This window comes from Eriocheir sinensis, chromosome 50 (genome assembly GCF_024679095.1).
Source record: "Eriocheir sinensis breed Jianghai 21 chromosome 50, ASM2467909v1, whole genome shotgun sequence".
NCBI lineage: Eukaryota > Metazoa > Arthropoda > Malacostraca > Decapoda > Varunidae > Eriocheir > Eriocheir sinensis.
This window is the reverse complement of record NC_066558.1, coordinates 3109280-3119279: the sequence shown is the minus strand read 5'-3', so window position 1 is coordinate 3119279 and position 10000 is coordinate 3109280.

Below are 10000 nucleotides of genomic sequence, written 5' to 3'. Positions count from 1 at the left end.
GGAGGAGGAGGATGTGTTAGTAAGTAGTTTATGTGACCACTTTCTCTCTCACTTTCCATCTCCCTCTCCCTCTCTCTCTCTCTCTCTCTCTCTCTCTCTCTCTCTCTCTCTCTCTCTCTCTCCGGTGATTACAGGTGCATTCATCTTCCTCAGTGCGACACACCTGACGCCTCATCAAGGGTCTCATCGTCTCTTACTCGATAAGCCGAATCCTCTTCCTCTTACTCTTCCTCTTCCTCTTGATTTGGGTTTTCGCGTTATCTTCTTGTTTATCATCTTTTCCTCTTTGTCTAGTTCTAATCTTCGTTGTGTTCTTCGTTCTTGTTATTCTGTTCCTCTTTCTTCCTCTTCCTCTTCCTCTTCTTTTTTTGTTTAGTTTGTCGTTCTTCTTATTCTCTTCCTCTTCCTCTTTTTTTTTGTCTAGTTCTGATCTTCTTTGTGTTCTTCGTTTTTGTTTTCCTCTTCCTCTTTCTTCTCTTCTTCTTCTTCTTCGTCTTCTTTTTGTCTTGTTCTAATCTTCTTTGTGTTCTTCGTTCTTGTTTTCCTCTTCCTCTTTCTCCTCTTCCTCTTTCTCTTTTTTTTCTCTAGTTCTGATCTTCTTTGTGTTCTTCGTTCTTGTTTTCCTCTTCCTCTTTCTCCTCTTCCTCTTCCTCTTCCTCTTCTTTTCTGGTCTAGTTCTGATCTTCTTTTTCTTCGTTCTTCTGAGTCTCTTCCTCTTTCTTCCTCTTCCTCTTCCTCTTCTTTTTTTTGTCTAGTTCTTTGTGTTCTTTGTTTTTCTTAGTCTTTTCCTCTTTCTTCCTCTTCCTCTTCTTCTTCACTGTTTTCTTCCTCTTCCTCTTTTCTTATCCTTATCCTTCTCTCCTTTCCGCTATTCATCTCTATCTTCTCCTACTTGCTTCCTCGTCTTCATCCTTATTCCTTTAGTCTCCCTCCAATTCTTCTTCAGTATTTCATTTGTATATATTTTTGTTCTTGTTTATTGTCCTCCTAATCCTCCTCCTCCTCCTCCTCCTCCTCCTCCTCCTCGCCTAAGTACACCCAAAAAGAGGAAGAGAATTAATTAAGAGATGACTTTAAAAACTACTTCAATAAAAACAAACAAAAAAAAACAGGAAGAAAACAAAGACAAACGAAGAAGAAAACAACAAAACAAAGGAAGAAAAAAAACAATGGAACGAAAATTAAAGACAAGATGTACCCCAAAAAATAAGAAAGGAGGACAAAAGAAGACAATAAATAAAGACAAGACTTCAAAACAAGACAATTGACCGACACTCCCACACAATAGCCTTTCATTTTGACCTTAATAGAAGCATTATCAGAGGAGGAGGAGGAGGAGGAGGAGGAGGAGGAGGAGGAGGAGAAGGAGGAGGAGGGGATGGGGTTGAGGGAAAAAAATCTCTCTCTCTCTCTCTCTCTCTCTCTCTCTCTCTCTCTCTCTCTCTCTCTCTCTCTCTCTCTCTCTCTCTCTCTCTCTCTCTCTCTCTCAGGTGGAAACAGGAAGGGATTAAATTTCTGATAGATTAAACAACTTTTCCCATCTACTCTCTCTCTCTCTCTCTCTCTCTCTCTCTCTCTCTCTCTCTCTCTCTCTCTCTCTCTCTCTCTCTCTCTCTCTCTCTCTCTCTCTCTCTCTCTCTCTCTCTCTCCAAAACAAGTACTTCCTCTCTCTCTCTCTCTCTCTCTCTCTCTCTCTCTCTCTCTCTCTCTCTCTCTCTCTCTCTCTCTCTCTCTCTCTCTCTCTCTCTCTCTCTCTCTCTCTTCCTCTCTCTCTCTCTCTCTCTCTCTCTCTCTCTCTCTCTCTCTCTCTCTCTCTCTCTCTCTCTCTCTCTCTCTCTCTCTCTCCTCTTCCTCTTCCTCTTCCTCCTCCTCTTCTTCCTCTTCCTCTTCTTTGTCCTCTTTCTCTCCTCCTCTTTGTTTTTGTCTTCCTCTTATTTGTTATTTTTCTCTTTGTCTTCTTTTCTAATCTTTGTCTTCTTTTTTTGTCTTCTTCCTCTTTTTCTTCTTCTTTTTCCTCTTTTTCCTCTTTTCTGTTTTCCTCTTCGTTCTTTTCTGTCATATTTCTCCTCCTCCTCTTTCTTTTTTTCCTCTTTCTCTTCATTTTTCATCTTTCTCTTCTTTTTTCCTCTTTTTCCTCTTGTTTTCCTCTTTCTAATCTTCTGTCATATTTCTCCTCCTCCTCTTTTTTTTTTCCTCTTTCTCTTCATTTTCCTCTTTATTTCCTCTTTTTCTTCTCTTCTTTTTTCCTTTTATTCGTCTTCTTTACCTTCTTTCTATCTATTCCTCTTCCTCCTCTTCCTCTTTTTCCTCCTCTTTCTCTGGTCTTCCTTTCTTCCTCTTCTTTGATATAATTTTCCTCCTCTTTCTCTTCCTGTTTTATTTTCCTTATTTATCTTCCTCCTCCTCCTCCTCCCCTTCTTTTCTTCCTCCTCTTCCTTTCTATTTTCTCATTTTCTTTTATTTTCATTTTCTTTTTCTTTATTTTCTTCCCATTTTCTTCCTTTCATTAATTTTCTTCCCCTCTAGATATTTTCCTCACTTCCTTTCCTCTTCTTTTTCCTCTTCCTCGACCTCTTCACCTACTTCTTGATCCTCCTCCTCCTCCTCCTCCCCCTCCTCCTCTTCTTCCTCCTCCCATTATTGCTACCATTACTACGACTTCTATTAGTTCTCCTCCATTTCCTCCTCCTCCTCCTCCTCCTCCTCCTCCTCTTATCTTCGTTGTCAGCAATCTTCTTTTAATGTACTTTCTCTCTCTCTCTCTCTCTCTCTCTCTCTCTCTCTCTCTCTCTCTCTCTCTCTCTCTCTCTCTCTCTCTCTCTCTCTCTCTCTCTCTCTCTCTCTCTCTCTCTGTATCTCTTTCCAAAACAAGTACTTCCTCTCTCTCTCTCTCTCTCTCTCTCTCTCTCTCTCTCTCTCTCTCTCTCTCTCTCTCTCTCTCTCTCTCTCTCTCTCTCTCTCTCTCACGGAACATTTAACACAAAATTCTCTCTCTTTAAAGTACTCGAGAGAGAGAGAGAAAAAGTGGTTCTCGTCTCCCGTTTTCTTTGAAGGAGAAAACGGGAAGACGAACATTAAGGGGAAACTAAAGAAGGGAAAGGTTTAGTGAGACGACCCGAAGCCTTTTTTTCCTTTTTTTTTTTTCTTTTTTTGGAGGACACTTGTTTTTCTTCCTTTTTTTTTGTTTGTTTTTGGTTTTAAGAGAAGACAAAATATGTGATGCAAGAGATGATCTTTTTTTTTCTTCTTTTCTTTTTTCTTTCCTTATTTTTCTTCTTCGTTATATCTTTTTCTTTTTTCTTTTTTCTTTCCCTCTTTTTCTTCTTCGTTATATCTTTTTCTTCTTTTTCTTTTTTTTCCCCTTTTTTTCTTCTTTATGTCTTTTTCTTCTATTTCTTTTTTCCCTCATTTTCTTCTTCGTTAAATCTTTTTCTTCTTTTTCTCTTTTCTTTCCCTCTTTTTCTTCGTTATCTTTCCTTTATCTTCTTCTCTTCTTCTTTTCCTTGTTCTTTTCCTTTTTCAGTCTTCTTTGTCTTCTTTTCTTCTTTCCTTCCTTTTTTTTCTTTTCTTCTTTTCTTTCCCTCTTTTTCTTCTTCGTTAACCTTTTCTTTATCTTCTTTTCTTCTTCTTTTCCTTGATCTTTTCTTTTCTCACTGTCTTCTTTGTCTTCTTTTCTTCTTTCCTTCCTCTTTTTCTTTTCATGATTTTCTTTTTCTTTTTCTTCTTCAGTGTGTTTTTTATCTTCTTTTCTTCTTTTTTCTTTTCCTTTCTCTACTTTTTCTTCTTTTCTTCATTTTCTTTTCTTCTTTTGTTTCCTTTTTCTTCTTTTTCCTCTTTTCCTTTTCTCCTTTTTCCTCCTCCTACTCCTCCTTCACCTCCTCCTTATCCTCCTTCACCTCCTCCTCCTCCTCCTCCTCCTCCTCACAAAGCTCATTCCAACCTCTTTTCCTCTCCACCAACGAAGAGGAAGAAGAGGAGGAGGACAAACGACAGCAAGACGAGAACAACAACAAAGAGGAGGAAGAGGAGGAGGAAGAGGACGAAGAAAAACAAGAGGACAAGAGGAGACAAGAACGAGAACAGAAACGAAACAGGTCTTAAACATGTGTGAGTTCAAAGCTCCGAAAACCGCCCAAACGAAGCAGTGAACCGCGTCTCGAAACACTACTCGACTTGCTAACACGAGAGAGAGAGAGAGAGAGAGAGCAGGAGAGGGAGGGAGCGAATGCAAGGGAAAAAATGGAAATAAGGGAGAGAAAGGAAGAGGAAGGACAGGGAGAGGAGAAGAAGGGAGAGAAAGAAAGAAAGAAAAAGGGAGAAGAAACAGATATATGAAAGTTAAACAGAAGAGAAAAAAGAAGAGAGAAAAAAAAAAGATGACTAAAAACTTCCATTCCCTTACAATCAACTCCTTTATCGTGACACCAAAAAGCGTTCCCTTGCGTCATTAACCCTTCCCGTAATTAGTGATCAGCTGTTGCGTTGGGTGATTAAAATAGCTTGATTACTACTTTTTTTTTCCTTCATTCCTTCAGGCAAAAGAGGATTGAATAGGACGGGAAACACAGTGACGAAATTCAACTCCCTAGGGAATCACTTTTTTGGCGGGAACTTTTTATGCCGTATTGAGTAACCGTTGTTGTTGTTGTTGTTGTTGTTGTCGTTGTAAGGAGGAAACGAAGGAGTGAAAACGAAATGAATGAAAGAGAGGAAAGGAAAGTGAGTGAAAGAATAAACAAAAGGAAAAATGAGTGAAATTGAATAAATGAAAGAGAGGGAAAGAAAATGAATGAAAGAATATATAAAAGGAAAAAGAGAAAGACTGAATGAATGAAAGAGAGGAAAAGAGAATTAATGAAAGAATAAAGAAAAGGAAAAAGAAAGAGAGGTAAAGAAAGTGAATGAAAGAATTAAGAAAATGAAAAACAGTGAGATTGAATGAATAGAAGAAAAAAATATGATAAAATTGAGATAAAATTATGCTGTTAGAGAAGAAATAAATTATAATACTGTTTTTCTATACCAAATCCTCTCACGCACCCCAAGCTTCAATATGCTATCTTTTCCGTGTCTTTCTGTTCCCTCCCTGAGACATGACATAGAATAATTACTCCCTCTACGTTATCTTTCTCTTCCTTCTTTCCATATCTTCGTTTATTCCTTCCTTTTCCTTCCTTTCTCTCCCTTCTCTCCTTTTCCTTCATTCTCTCTCTCCCTCCCTTTCCTGTTTCCTTCTCCTCCCTTGTTGTTTTCTTTCTTGGTGTTTTGTTTTTCATATCTTCGTTTCTTCCTTCCTTTTCCTTCCTTTCTCTCCCTTCTCTCCTTTTCCTTCATTCTCTCTCTCCCTCCCTTTCCTGTTTCCTTCTCCTCCCTTGCTGTTTTCTTTCTTGGTGTTTTGTTTTTCATATCTTCGTTTCTTCCTTCCTTTTCCTTCCTTTCTCTCCCTTTTCTCCTTTTCCTTTTATTCTCTCTCTCCCTCCCTCTCCTATTTCCTTCTCCTCCCTTGCTGTTTTCTTTCTTGGTGTTTTGTTTTTCATATCTTCGTTTCTTCCTTTCTTTTCCTTCCTTTCTCTCCCTTCCCTCTTTTCCCTTCATTCTCTCTCTCCCTCCCTCTCCTATTTCCTTCTCCTCCCTTGCTGTTTTCTTTCTTGGTGTTTTGTTTTTCATATCTTCGTTTCTTCCTTCCTTTTCCTTCCTTTCTCTCCCTTCTCTCCTTTTCCTTCATTCTCTCTCTCCCTCCCTCTCCTATTTCCTTCTCCTCCCTTGCTGTTTTCTTTCTTGGTGTTTTGTTTTTCATATCTTCGTTTCTTCCTTCCTTTTCCTTCCTTTCTCTTCCTTCCCTCTTTTCCCTTCATTCTCTCTCCCTCCCTTTCCTGTTTCCTCCTTTTCCCTCGCTGTTTTCCTCAAGGGAGTTTTTCCGCGCGCCGAGATGTAATGTTCCTCAATTAGTTCTCACCCCCAAGACTTACAGTAAACAATTCAAGGGCAAAAAAAAAAAAAGGAAACAATAATCGAGAAAAAAAACGCTACTCATCCTTATCAATAACATATCAGGGGCTTCGTTATCAGTTGTCGCTTTACATGACACAGTAAAAATAATGACGCCAATGGTATAGATATGAGTATTTCAATATAACTCTTTTTTTTTGTCCCCATAGACTCCACCGGCGGGACAGTGCACTTCGGCCCCAAATGCAATTGCCGTGAAAGTGCGCGAGTGGGCTAATTATACTGATCTATTAATATACTGCTTTAATTACTTGTACTGAGCTTGTGTTAATGTGTTTTTTTATCTGCTTGTCTGTCTGTCTGTGAGTTTTGGTTTTGATGCAGCGAACGAAATGGAAAACGTTATACAGCTGTTGCCTCTAAAATTAATACATAATTATCTATACTGAGCTTGTGTTAATTTTTTTTTTTTAATCTGCTTGTCTGTCTGTCTGTCTGTCTGTGTGTGAGTTTTGGTTTTGAACTTTTGATGAAGCGAACGAAATGGAAAACGTTATACAGATGTTGCTTCTAAAATTAATCATACATAATTATCAATACTGAGCTTGTTTTAATATACTTTTTTTAATCTGCCTGTCTATCTGTCTGTCTGTGAGTTTTGGTTTTGAACTTTTGATGAAGCGAAAGATACGAAAATATTATGCAGATGTTGCCTCTGAAATTAATCCTACATAATTATCTATACTGAGCTTGTGTTAATATATTTTTTAATCTGTCTGTCTGTCTGTCTGTCTGTGAGTTTTGGTTTTGATGCAGCGAACGAAATGGAAAACGTTATCCAGCTGGTGCCTCTAAAATTAATCCTACATAATTATATTGATGTTATTTGTATATATATGTGATTATAATGTTATGCTAATTCACTATATGTACTTTGATGATCTATTCTGAGCTGGTCTATCTATCTATCTATCTATCTAACTATCTATCCAACTATCTGTCTATCTATCTATCTATCAATCCAACTATCTATCTATCTATAATATCACATCATGGTTTTAATATCAATACCAACTTTATATCTATCTATCTATCTATCTATCTGTAATATCAAATCATACTTTTATTATCAATAGCAACCTTATATCTATCTATCTATCTATCTATCTATCTATACATCTATCTATCTATTTCTATTTGATATGTAAGTAAAAGTGAGGAAAATATATGCAAAGAAAAATTAGTCGAAATATTCTTAAAAATCCACTATTGTTTTATGTTCTGTATGTTCCTTCCTCCTCTTCCTCTTCCTCCTCTTCCTCCTCCTCCTCCTCTTCCTCCTCCTCCTCCTCCTCCTCCTCCTCTACAGAAGCTTTGATGGAGGAATCAGTCGAAGTGTTCAAGTTCTCTCTCTCTCTCTCTCTCTCTCTCTCTCTCTCTCTCTCTCTCTCTCTCTCTCTCTCTCTCTCTCTCTCTCTCTCTCTCTCTCTCTCTCTCTCTCATTACATATACAAGTGTAAGAGAAAGAAGAGACGGAATGAAAACAGAGAGGAATTGAAGAGGAGGAGGCGGAGGAGGAGGAGGAGGAGGAGGAGGAGGAGGAGGAGGAGGAGGAGTAGGAAACAAAAAAAAATATCAGCATTCTATTACCATGAGAGAGAGAGAGAGAGAGAGAGAGAAGAGCCTTGTTCAATTAAAGACAAAAGTTAAAAAAAGAAAGAAAATTTGACGTCAAAGGAAAACAAAAAGAAGGAAAAGAAAGAGAAAAAAGAAAACATTTATTTGATCCATCTTATTCCTGACGTCTTTGTCTTTTCTTTTCTTTTTCCTTTTTCTTTATTTTCCTGATTTTTAAGTTTTGCTAAAGAGGAAGAAAATAAAAAAAATAGGAAAAGGAGAAGAAAAGGAGGAAAAAAAGGAGAGAAAACGGACTAAATGAAGAAAAGAGAAAATATATTGAAGAAAAGAATAAACAAAAGGAAAAAAATAGAAAGAGAAAATGAAGAGGAAGAGAAAATATATGATAAAAAATGAGAAAATAAGAAAATAATAAGATAAAGAAAAAGAACAGTAGTAGTAGTAGTAGTAGTAGTAGTAGTAGTAGTAGTAGTAGTAATATACTTAATTATCAATCAATCTATCTATCTATCTATCTATCCATCCATCTATCTTCCTATCTCCTTATCTATCTACCTATCTATTTTATTTATTTTTTATCATATTTTTTATCATTTTCTCCCTTGTCTATCTCATTATCTCACTCTCCCTTTCTCTCCCTTAATGAGCCAGGTAAATAAGGGAGTGATAGTTTCGACAGGTGCTCATCAACAGGTAAGATGGGCGCCTTTGAAGGTAGGGAGGGAGGGAGAGAGGGAGGGAGGGAAAGGGAGAGAAGGGAAAGGGAGGGAGAGGAGGGGATCAAAAGGGAAAATAGAGGGGAGGGAGAATAAGGAAATAAAGACAGAAAAAGAGTAGAAAGAAGGGAGGGAGAAAAGAGGAAAGGGAGGGACAGGTAAGAAGGGAGGGAAAGGGAGGGAGGGAGAAAGGGAGGGAATGAAATGGAAGAGAAAAAAAGAGGAAAAGGAGGGACAGGTAGGGAGGGAAAGGGAGGAAGGGAGAAAGGGAGGGAAAGGGAGGAAATGAAAAGGAAGAGAAAGAAAAAGAGGAAAGAGAGATTAGAGAGGAGGGAAAGAAAAGAGAAAGAAAGGAAAAAAAGAGGAAAGGGAGGGAAAAGAAGGAAAAGACGGAAAAAGGAAAGAGTTGAGAAAGGAAAAGGAAGAGTAAAAAAAGGAAAGGAGGTAAAATGAGGGAAAAAAAGAAAAGGAAAAAGGAAAAGAGGTAAAGAAATTAAGAGGAAAGAAGGAAAAGGAGAGGGAGGGAAGGAAAAAAGTAAGAAAAGAAGAAAAAGGGAAGAAAAATGAAGAAAAGAGGGAGAGAAAAAAAACAAAGGAGGTAAAATGAGGGAAAAAAAGAAAAGGAAGAAGGAAAAGAGGAAAAGAAATGGAGAGGAAGGAAGGAAAAGGAGAGGGAGGGAAGGAAAAAAAAGAAAGAAAAGAAGAAAATATGAAGAAAATATGAAGAAAAGAGGAAGAAACTACGATTTGGAGAGATAGCAAGGAGAAAAATGAGAGAGAGAGAGAGTCTGTCTGTCTTCCAAAGTGTCAGTTTGCATGGGTTGTAATCTAAACCTATTTCCTCTCTCTCTCTCTCTCTCTCTCTCTCTCTCTCTCTCTCTCTCTCTCTCTCTCTCTCTCTCTCTCTCCTCTCTCTCTCTCTCTCTCTCCTCTCTCCTCCTCCTCCTCCTCCTCCTCCTCCTCCTCCTCCTCCTCCTCCTCCTCCTCCTCCTCCTCCTCCTCAAGTCCTCCTCCTCCTCATTCTCTTTTCCTTCCTCACCCCTAATTACATTCTTTCCTCCTCCTCCTCCTCCTCCTCCTCCTCGTGCTCGTTAAATCCCCTCTCGGTGTTTATAAGAAGGATTAAGTCTCGCAAGGTTTATGGACTTATGTTTATGGAGGGTTCAAGTCTTTATAAATGGGATCCAACTCTTTGTAAATCCTTTAAGAGGGATTAGGTTCAAGCGCTTATTGTTCCGGTATCTATTGTTGTTGTTATTGTTGTTGTTGTAGTAGAAGAAGTATGTATGTGTGTATGTATGTGAACTTAATCTATCTATCAGTCTATCTATCTATCTATATCTGAGTCTGTGTGTGTGTGTGTGTGTCTGTGTGTGTGTGTGTGTGTGTGTGTGTGTGTGTGTGTGTGTGTGTGTGTACTGTGATGCGTTGCTATAGGCTATTTGCGTGATTAGCCTTACACACACACACACACGGAGGGGGGAGAGAGGGAGAAGGGGGGAGAGGGGAGCTTGCCTTTTCCACGCTAACAATAATTCAAACCTTTCAATAATTTTTTCCCTTTTCCTTACTTTTCCTTTCCTATCCTTTCCCTAATTTCCTAGAACTTAATTCCCTCCCCATTACCTTTTTTTCCCTGTCCCGGTAATTTCCAGGTGATAGGGAATTAATGATAGGAATAAACATCCATTAGGCGG